This window comes from Cynocephalus volans, chromosome X, assembly GCF_027409185.1.
Source record: "Cynocephalus volans isolate mCynVol1 chromosome X, mCynVol1.pri, whole genome shotgun sequence".
NCBI lineage: Eukaryota > Metazoa > Chordata > Mammalia > Dermoptera > Cynocephalidae > Cynocephalus > Cynocephalus volans.
Genome location: NC_084478.1, coordinates 143,124,611 through 143,134,859, shown reverse-complemented (window position 1 = coordinate 143,134,859; position 10,249 = coordinate 143,124,611). Strand labels below are relative to the sequence as shown.

The 10,249-nt window shown below is 41.9% G+C and overlaps 1 long non-coding RNA gene across 2 annotated transcripts; it reads left to right on the top strand.

The window, feature by feature from the left end:
- Positions 1-5,035: 5,035 nt before the first annotated feature.
- Positions 5,036-9,821, top strand: LOC134367677 (uncharacterized). 2 transcript variants are annotated; one of them, XR_010022430.1, is made up of 5 exons: positions 5,036-5,106; positions 5,267-5,392; positions 7,339-7,478; positions 8,497-8,631; positions 9,378-9,821. It is a non-coding gene; the product is annotated as an uncharacterized LOC134367677 (long non-coding RNA). The 2 variants fall into 2 exon arrangements; XR_010022429.1 differs by lacking the exon at positions 5,036-5,106 and having other exon boundaries at positions 5,149-5,392.
- Positions 9,822-10,249: the final 428 nt, after the last annotated feature.

The window sequence follows — 10,249 nt, the reverse complement described above, 5'->3', positions numbered from 1 at the left end:
AAGAGATTATGAGTGTAATTTATGGATTCAATCAACCATCTAGTAGAAGCCAGGAATAGAGACAAAATTATCCAGTAAAGATCTGTGAAGAAGTCTCTTTTCTCATGGCTGGGACCTCCATAAATTGCAAGGGAGGCCAACAAAGTTTTTGAGTATTTTGTACCTCAGAAACACTACCAGCCTGGACTGAAAAGATGAGAGAGACAAAATAAAGGAAGAATGACTGGGAAAGTCATAGATGCAGACCTCCTGGTTCCAGGGGGCAGGGCCACTTCCCAGTCCTGAGGGGCTGGGCCACCACCAGGGTTCCAGAAGGAGGGGCTGCCATCCAGGGCCTTGGGGGTAGGGCCACTGCTAGGGTTCTGGAGGGTGGGGCCGCTGCCTGGGGCCCCGGGGGAAAGGACCTCTGCCTGGGTAGGACTGGTAAGGCCCCCAGGTTCCAGAGGGCGGAGCTGCTCTCCAGGGCCTTCTGGGCAGGGCCACAGCTAGGGTTCCTCGGGGCAGGACTGCTGCCCAAGACTAAGGGGGTGGGGCCACCATCGGAGTTCCAGACGGCAGGGGTCACTACCCAGGCCTGAAGGGAGTGGCACCTCGTTCCAGGGCCCAGGACCTGGGGTCACCACTCAGGAATGAAGGGACAGAAGGGACAGGGTTACAAAGGGCAGGGCAGTCCCCTGAGTTCCAGAGGGTGAGGGCTCCTTCTTTCTTCCAAGTGGTGGGATCACTGCCCAGGGCTTAAGAGGGTCAGTTCACCTCCTTATTTTCAGAGGACGAGGCCGCCTCTCAGGTTTCAGAGAACCAGATTGCAGTCCAGGCCTGAGGTGGGTGGACCCTCTGCCCAGGACTCAGGGTGCAGCGTTGCCATCCAGGGAGGGGGAAGCAGGGGCAGGGTCGCAGGGCCAGGAGGCCGGGCAGCCTCTTCTTTCCAAAGGGTGGGGCAGCCACCTGGGGCCGAAGGAGTGGACCCAGTGGACAGAGCTGCAGAGAATTATTCTGAAGCCTTAAAACCTAATGGAGGCTAGCCAGTTAGCTTAGTTGGATAGAGCAGGATGTTAAAATACCAAGGTCAAGGGTAAGGATAACCGGAGGAGCCAGCAGCCACAAAAAAAGAGAAAAAAAAAAAAAAAATGGAATTTGGCCTGTTGTGTTGCAAGCTGCCTGAGACCAGTGATACCATTTTTCCTTCCAATTTCTCCCTTTTGGAATAGAAATGTTTATCCTGTGCTCGTATTGCCATTGTATCTTGGAAGCATGTAATTTGTTTTCTAGGTTTCACAGATCTACAGCTGGAGAAGAATTTTGCCTTAAGATAGATAATATGCCAAGTCTCATCTATAACTGAATTAGATGAGATTTTTGGACTTAGAGTTGATGCTGGAATGGGTCAATACTTTGGGGGATGTTGGAATGGGGTGAATGTATTTTGTAGCTGGGAAGGACATTAATGGTGGGGCAAAAAATGGACTGTTATGGGTTAAATTGTGTCCTCCAGAAAAGGATATGTTGAAGTCCTGTAATATCTCAGAATGTGACATTATTTGGAAATAAGGTAATTACGGATGTAATTAGTTAAGTTAAAATGAGGTCATACTGGAGAAGGGTGGGCTCCTAATCCCATATGACTGGTGTCCTTTAAGGGCAAGAGATTTGAGCAATCTGAAGAGAAACCAGAGTTGGGCCGGCCCGTGGCTCACTCGGGAGAGTGTGGTGCTGATAACACCAAGGCCCTGGGTTCGGATCCCATATACGGATGGCCGGTTCGCTCACTGGCTGAGCGTGGTGCTGACAACACCAAGTCAAGGGTTAAGATCCCCTTACCGGTCATCTTTAAAAAAAAAAAAAAATGAAGAGAAACCAGAGTATTGTTGTCTTTTTAAGAAGACAACCATGTAAAGACAGAGACACACAGGGAGAATCCCATCTGACAACAAAGGTAGAGATTGCGGTTATGTAATTGCAAGCCAAGGAATACCAAAGATTGCTGGCAAACCACCAGAAACTAGGAAGAGGCAAAGAAGGACTCCCCTACAGGTTTCCTTCAGGGCCCTTCCAACTCTTTGATCTCAGACATCTAGCCTCCAAGACTGTTAGAAAGTAAATTTCTGTTGTTTTAAGCTACCCGGTTTATGATACTTTGTTATGGCAGTCCTAAGAAACTATAACAGACGCTGTCACTCCATGCTGTCACATGCATTGATAACTGCCCCACCTCCAACCCTACTCATGCTCTGAATCCGACGCTAGACGACTCTTCCATGTAAACACCTCATCAACCTGCTTGGGCTCTGACATCCCATACTAGGCTGCCCATAATCACGGATGACTTCCTCTGTCCTCCTGGCTTCTGATTCTCTACATCAAACCAACCTTCATTGGAAATAACCTTTTTACTCTCCTCAGGCTCTGACTACACTCCAGGGTGCTTTCATCTGTGTTTCCCCTCTTTACCCCAATTGTGCACCCACACCCACACCTCTGCATGTACACCTACCTGGCTCTGCCCTACCTGTTGACTTTAATACTGAATTTTTCCAGAAAAGATGGGAAGAGAAAGAAAGGAAAAGGGAACAGCAAGGAGTAAAAGAAGAGCCAGACTTGGTTTTAAGAAATATGGGTCAGCCATAAAAAAAAAAAAAATTGAAAATATGATAGATGAAGTCAAAGTTTCCTTTATATCACTTCATGATTTCATTTGCCTCCATTTTTCTCTAAGGGTACTACTATCCTAAGTTTCTTTTTCTTTTTTTTTTTTTTTCTGGAGGATTTTATATCACTACTACATAAATGATAATCGATAAACATAATTCAAACTTTGAATAAATTATATCATTCTGCAGCTTGTTGGGTTTTGCTCAAAATTATGTTTTCTAAGTACATGTCATTAACATATGTAGCTCTAAGTCTTCCAACTTAAACTGCTGTACGGGCATGAATACAATGTGAATTTTATTCATCCAATATCCTGCCGATAAGCATTTAGTAAGTCCCACACTATATTTGTGGATTTGTCTATTTCTCCTTTCATCTCTATTGGTTTTTGCTTCATGTATTTTGCGGCTCTATTATTTGGTGCATATACATTTAGAATCATTATGCTTTCCTGGTGGATTGATTCTTTTTTCATTTTGTAAAGTTCCTCTTTGTCTCCAGCAAAGTCTACTTTACATCATATTTAAATGGCCACTTCTGCTTTTTTCAATATTTGTTTCAATATCTTTTCCTATCCTTTTATTTCAACCTACTAATGTCATTGTATTTAAAGTGCGTTTTTTGTAGACAGCATATAGTTGGATCATGCTGTTGTTTTGTTTTGGTTTGTTTTGGCTTGGTTTTTGGCAGCTGGCTGGTATGGGGATCCGATGGATCATGTTTTAAATTAATTCTGCCAATCTCCGTCTTTTAATTGCTGGGTTTAGGCGATTCTACATTTAAAGTAATTACTGACATGTTAGGGTTTAAGTCTGCCATTTTATTATTTGCTTTCTGTTTGTTTCTTCTGTTTCTCATTCCTCTGTTTCTCTTTTCTTGCCTTCCTGTAGAATGTCTTAATTTCTTCTTCATTCCTGAAGGATATTTTCACAAGGTATAGAATTCACAGTTGACAACTTATTCTTTCAGCACTTGAAAAATGCTGTGCCTCTTTCTTCTGGCCTCTCTGGTTTCAGATGAGAAATATTCTATCATTTGAATTGGTTTTCTCCTGTAAGTAAATTTATCTCTGGCTGCCTTCAAGATTTTTTCTTTGTAATTCGTTTTTAGAAGTTTAGTTACAATGTGTCTTGGTGTGTGTGTGTGTGTGTGTGTGTGTGTGTGTGTGTGTGTGTGTGTGTGTGTGTGTGTGTGTGTGTGTGTGTAAATCATGGAGACAAAGTACAAATTCTTGACAAGTCACGTGCAGTCTAAGCCTTTCATGTATTTGCAGTCTACTAAGCAAATGGGCGGCAGGGACTATGTTTTACTCGCTGTTGTATCATCAGCACCCATCATAGTGTATGGCACAGAGCTCAATAAATATTGGCTGATTGGATGAGAAGGTAGAAAGAATGAAAATAGAAGAAAGAGAGAGAAAAAGAGAGGAGGACAAGAGAGACGACTAACCCAAGACAGGAAAGAGGAAGACAAAGGTGGAAGATGCATCGAGCCCTGGAAGAAACCAAAGTTTCCTATGTGGGACTGGGGGGGTGGGGGGTACGCCTAGGGGAAGGAGAATGGGGTCACAGTGCCTATAAAGGGGGTAGATGTGGAAAGCCAGTTCTCTGGCCCTAATAAAAACTACACAATTACTCGTGGACATTTATTGAACAGAAAACATAGTTCCTGGAGGCCCAGGAAGAATTCAAGGAATTACAGCCAGCTACTCACAGACAAAGCTTGATACATTCAGGTTTAGTTTTAATGAGGAGCGTTGGTTTCAGAAAGATAAGAAATCTCCACACTGGACCTTTTATTACACCTGGCCGTTCGACCACTTTCCCAACGCTGAGACGCTGAGCCGCGAGTCTTGGGTCGTGCGCATGCGCACCCGGGGAAGCAGAGTGGTCACTGCTCCCCTCCCGTCACCGCATTCCACCCCATCCCGGAGCGTGACTCCTTTGGGGGCGACGCCCTTTGGGGACGTCAGCGTTCCAGACTGGAATGCAGCATTGTGAGGGGCATGGCCTGGAGGACGCGTTACCCTGGCAACCACGGTCTTGGCTGCCCAGACTTGAGCAGGACGTAGAGCGGGAAAGGTGTGCGGGGACAGGAGAAACGAGGACGGCTTGCAACCCCAGCCCCCGGCCCCGTGGGGACTGACGGGTGGCCGTGGAGCTGTACCTCAGCAACTGCTGTAAGGCTGCCCAAGCCGCCGCCACTAAGGCAGCCGCCAGCCGCCCAAATGCCGATAGGGACCAGTGCGGCACCGCGAGTGGCGGCCTGTCGGCCGTCCTCCTCCCCATGGCCCCTGGGCGGGGTCTCGGGCGGGCGGCCAGACCCACGGGGCGGAGATCTCGGCAGGGGGGCGGGGACGGGGCGGGTCCTTGACTATGCGGCTTCCGGCTCCCTGGCGCTGGGCAGCCGGTGGCTCTGGCAGCTACTGGGCCGGAGTAACTTTGAGTGGGGACAGAGGTAGGGCTGGTGACCCGGGGAAGCGGGGAGGCCTTCCGGGTTGTTGGCCGGGGGGATTCCTTGAACCCTGAATGTCCATTAGCCCACTGAAGTGTGAGCAGATTGGTTTAAACGAACAGTTCCTAGAAGAAAAGACAAACTTTCCAATTATATCTGACAGAGCTCACAAAAAAAACCCATTCCAGACGTTGGAGCATCTCACCTACTGGATCTCCCTCTTGGAGTTAAGCTGCCTATTGTACCAGGAACCAATACTGTATTCTACACTACAAATATAAGTGAAAAGGTAAACTAAGTTTTAATAGTGCTTAAGTGATTTTCTTTACCCTTTTCAGCTTGTTATTAAACTTGAGACAGTTTGCTATGATTTTGCTTTGTGTCAACTTCAGATTCAAACACTAAGTGGCATTATATAAGTTTAAGTGTTTAAGTCCCTGAACCTCACTTGAACATTGATGTGCCTTAGCCGCCCATCCAGCTTTATCTCTAACCCAGAGCCTAAACTCCAACAGGTCAGGGTCTTTTCTGCCTACACACACATACCATGAGGATTCCTACTTCTGGGCTTTTGTCCGTCTGGCTCCCGAAACCTGGCATGCATTCTTCTCTCCCTTCTGAATGTCAGTCCCGACCTCTGTGTTCAGGAATTGGCCTGAGGTTAGGCTACAGGCAGGCTGAACTCAGGGTTCACAAATTGGGATTCACAAGCCACCTCCAGCCTACAAGTCCAGAAGAGAAATGCAGTTAGGATTACCGAAATCAGTCCATTGTCTGTATTTCCTCACTTCAGATTCTGCTTGCATGTTTTATTTTCAATGAGCAACCTAATCATTTCAACAAATTAATGCTTAAACGTGTGACTTCATTTTACATTTGCAGTACTTTTGAATCTGTTTGCAGCTTTATTAACCTTCCTATGATTTTAACCTGACTGATCCTTACTGCCAACTTTTGGAAACCAGCTATGAAAGTCTACATGATCCACATTTAAAAACATACTATAAGTGAAAAGATATCCTGAGGAGATTAAAGAAAGGTGGCTACATCACCAGCAATAATAAAGTGAATTGAAGCCTACTTCCTGTTAACCAGCAAAAAACTTAGGGACTTAATAGATGCTTGCTTCTGTACCTCACTGGGAGCCCGTGTCAACTTTTAGTTGAGCAACAAAAGATACCTAATGAAAAAAAGTCAATGAATTACTCAGTATTTGGGTCAAGGGAAGTCAGGTGGCTGTTTTTTCTAAATCAAACTACTTGTTCCTACTTGACCTTTTTACTATAATAACAGCAAAAGATAATTACCAAATGGTTTGAGTATGTAAAGACACACACATTTATTTATTTATACATTTCTTTTCTCCCAGATTTATTGTAGTGCTGTTCCCCTGGCTCTAAAAGTAATATTGGCATTTTATACCTGTCAAGGAATATTTTCTATGTCCTCTGAGAAAATGAGACAAAATGAGAACCTAGCAGCATAGAATAAATTCTTTGGGGGGTTAAACATCATGATTTTACATTGGTGTTATAATAAATTGATTGGGAACAGTAAATTCCTGGTTATGATATGAACCATGTTAATGAAATAATATTATTTGGATAGAAATTTCTGGTGATACAACCACTGTATAAAGAAATACTGCCTTCAAAATTGTTACCAAAATGTGTTGTCATTAGACTTGATCCCAAAATTGTTCTTAAAATGAACGTTCTTATTACTCTCCTCTCTGGAAAGTGTTATGATTGTTACAACTTCGTACATATATTTTTGATTTCTGTTTTTGTAGGTCATATGTTCCTTGAAGGACTTAAATAAGTACAGGCATTATCTGACCAGTTTAAAATTAGACTTTGAAAGAAACTATCTGAGAGAACAAGTAAGTTAGATACTTAAATTTGTTTTATTTGGAACCTGTAGGAAATGTTTATGTAAGGTTTGGTCCTACACAGAATATTTTCTTACAATATTCTGACCTAGAAGTATTAAGTTCAAATAAGATCTTTACAAGAGATCTATAAAAGATAAAATGAAACATTTGCCTTTCATTTACAGAGAAAAAATTTTATTTCTCTGGAATGGAGCCATACTAGACTTCAATGCAGGCTAACAGAATTAGCCATTTGCAAAGAACAGGATGTTTACTAAGCCTGAGACATAGGAAGACATGTCAAAGGACAGGTTTATTTCTGGCAAATTTAAAAACTTTAATTCTTTTTTTTTTCCTTTCAGAAAATTATTGAAAAACAACTAAGTAAATTGTATGAAATCAAGAGAGCCTATGAAAGTTATGATGCTGCCCAATTCCAAGAATGGCTAATATAGGAAGGTATGCAAACAGCTCCGGACCAAGAGCTGTTTATAAGACAAAGGTATGATCAAAGTTAATGCATATTTCATGGACATATTGTGGATCCCAAAAGGTTGTAAAAATAGTAGAAGAATTAATAACAGGATGAATAAAAGTACTAGACACTATTTAACCCCCCGCCCCATATAATCGCCAACATGGAGAGAAAGGAAGGTAGATCAAGAGGTACAGGGATTGGGAACCTTGGTACCAAGGCTAGTGAGGAGAGTTTCTACCTGAGAAATGGGAGCCACTAGGAGCCCAAGAGGTAAGCCAAACTGATATTTGAAGAAGAAATCCAACATACAAATCCCTGATCTTGGGAAACCCAAGTCCATAGTAGCAGAGGGAGAGAGAAGGTGTCTTTGGCATGTGTTTCAAACTGGAGTTTAAGGAAATTACTGCAAGGTCAAAACAGGAGAGTTGCTATAACTTTATCTGGTGCAAATGTAAGCATGTGTCGTTCCCCAACCAACTGTGTGCGTTCATTCAGCTATTACCCCCACACATTCAATGTTACCATTCAGTTACAATTCCATGGACTCATTGCATGATATGCTGGAGTACATACCGATCCACCAGAGTTCCAGACTGAGTCTGCCCACCTCTCTATAGATGAGAAATCATTCCAGCACTTGGGAATTACAGGGAGACCAGTACCTAGGTATTTTTAAAGGAAATTCAAATCTGCTGGTTTTTTGAAGTCAGCTCTTCAGTTGATTTCAGCCATCTTTGGAAACTCTTGTTCCCCAATCTACTGATGAATAGTTTCTGTGTAAAATACCTTTAATCACTGTTCCACATTTTGCCATTGTCCCAGCCACAATAACAGAGTTTGTATAACAGAGACCGGTAAGCGAATACAATATGGTGAGTTGGTGGGTCAGGCTAGCTGAAAGGGTCCCTGAATAATTCTCCATTTCCTGTAGTTCAAGAAATAAAAAACAACCAAGCAGGTGGTTTGAGAATAGCAAAGCAGATAATGTCATCATGAGGGAAACACCCAATTTACCTTCACTTATATTTGCACTTTTACTTAGATATTTAGAAATGATTAATTAGACAACGTTGAACACACAGCAGAAAAATGGAGCATACTCCGGCTGAAGGAAGAAGAAAGACGACACCAGGACCACATGAGAAGAAAACTTAATCTCTGTAGAGAAATTGAAGAGGTGAGAAATGCCAGATTTTAAATATTAGGGGGAAATATTGTATGGGTGTTTTATTTGTGAACATTTTTAGCAGTCTTACCATATTACCTGAAGTTATTTTACACCTAAAAAATAAACCCCTATTAATCTTTTATCACACTTATAATATATAAGCTTTTACTTAAAACAGTGAGACTGATACCACAAATTATATATCCATTACATTACAGTCACTCCTCATCTGCTCTTTAAAGGTTTAGAATTGAGCTGAAGTGAAAAATAACCATGCCTGCCTTCTCACTTCCCCAAATTCAGACAAGGCTATTATTTGTTTAGTTTCTCTGTCAAAATACATCTAAGAGCAGCAGATTACATATGATACACCCCCTGAGTACAGAACAGAAAACCCTTTTGCCTTCATCCTTTAGATCCAGTTTTGGAGCCAGGCTTATGCTTGAATTAAACTTCTAATAGCAAAACAATTTCTATGCTTTTGCCATTTTATCACATCAACCAACACATTCCCAATAAAAGGCAGTAAAATAAGCCCATTCTAACGCCAATGCAACAAAGAAAACCAAAAAAAAAAAAGAAAGAAAGAGAAAAAAAATAATAAAGCCAATGCAGGATTTTCATTATGGTTGACCTGATTTCTGTTAGGCTGTCGATTTGATCTAATTTGCTTATAGGTGGTAGATAGACAAAATACCATAGAAACTATTATGAAAGAGAACCCATGCTGACTGCTGTAACACTGTGCTCCTTAGGAATGGAAAACAAAAGAAGTGTTACTTCTGATAAAGATTGGAGAAGTAAAAAGAGAAGCAAGAGTTGAAGAACAACGTCGGAAAGTTGGAAAATCAGAGAAGAAATTGACTGGAAGGTCATTTTACCAATGACTTGGGCTGTTTGAGGAAACGCTTTTGCCATTTTTTATATTTTAAAGTGTGAATTTTCAGAAATGGCCTAAACTCACGAGGATAGCTATTCATTGAGAGACCCAGTCTGGCGTCAACCTGTACTTTAAGAGCCGGTCTGAAATGAAATCAGTCTCTAGGAAGTGGGCAGGGAGTTAAATTGGATCTAGTTATTAAAATATATTCTTCTTTTTGCTGGACCCCCAAAGGAAACTTACCCCATACTACCTTCCTAGCTTTGTACTCATTGTGACTTTAGAAATCTCAAGACAGAAATGAAGGTTCACTTCAAATATACCATCACATTTGAAATATCTGTTTTGCATTTCCAATGGCAAGTTGATATTAAAATTGTTAAGTATATTTTTCAATATTTTAGAAAAAAGTACTTCTAGAGAGAAAAATTGCTTATCATTTAGAAAAAATGCAAAGAAATAACCTCAAAAGAGAAGGGCCAGAGGGAAATACACGTGAAAACGAAGGACGAGATGAAACAGAAGGTGAGAGGCAATAAAAGACAAAATAGCTAAGTAGAATATACATGTCTATATACTAAACATCGGTGTCTTTATAAAACCCCCTCTGCTTATACAATAAGGTTACAAGACCCTTGCAAAAGTAGGTCCCAAGAGCTCAAACTACCTGTGCCGAGCACTCTGCAATACACTTCTCAGTTACAGCTCCACTTGTAAAGAGTGTACACACACACACACACACACACA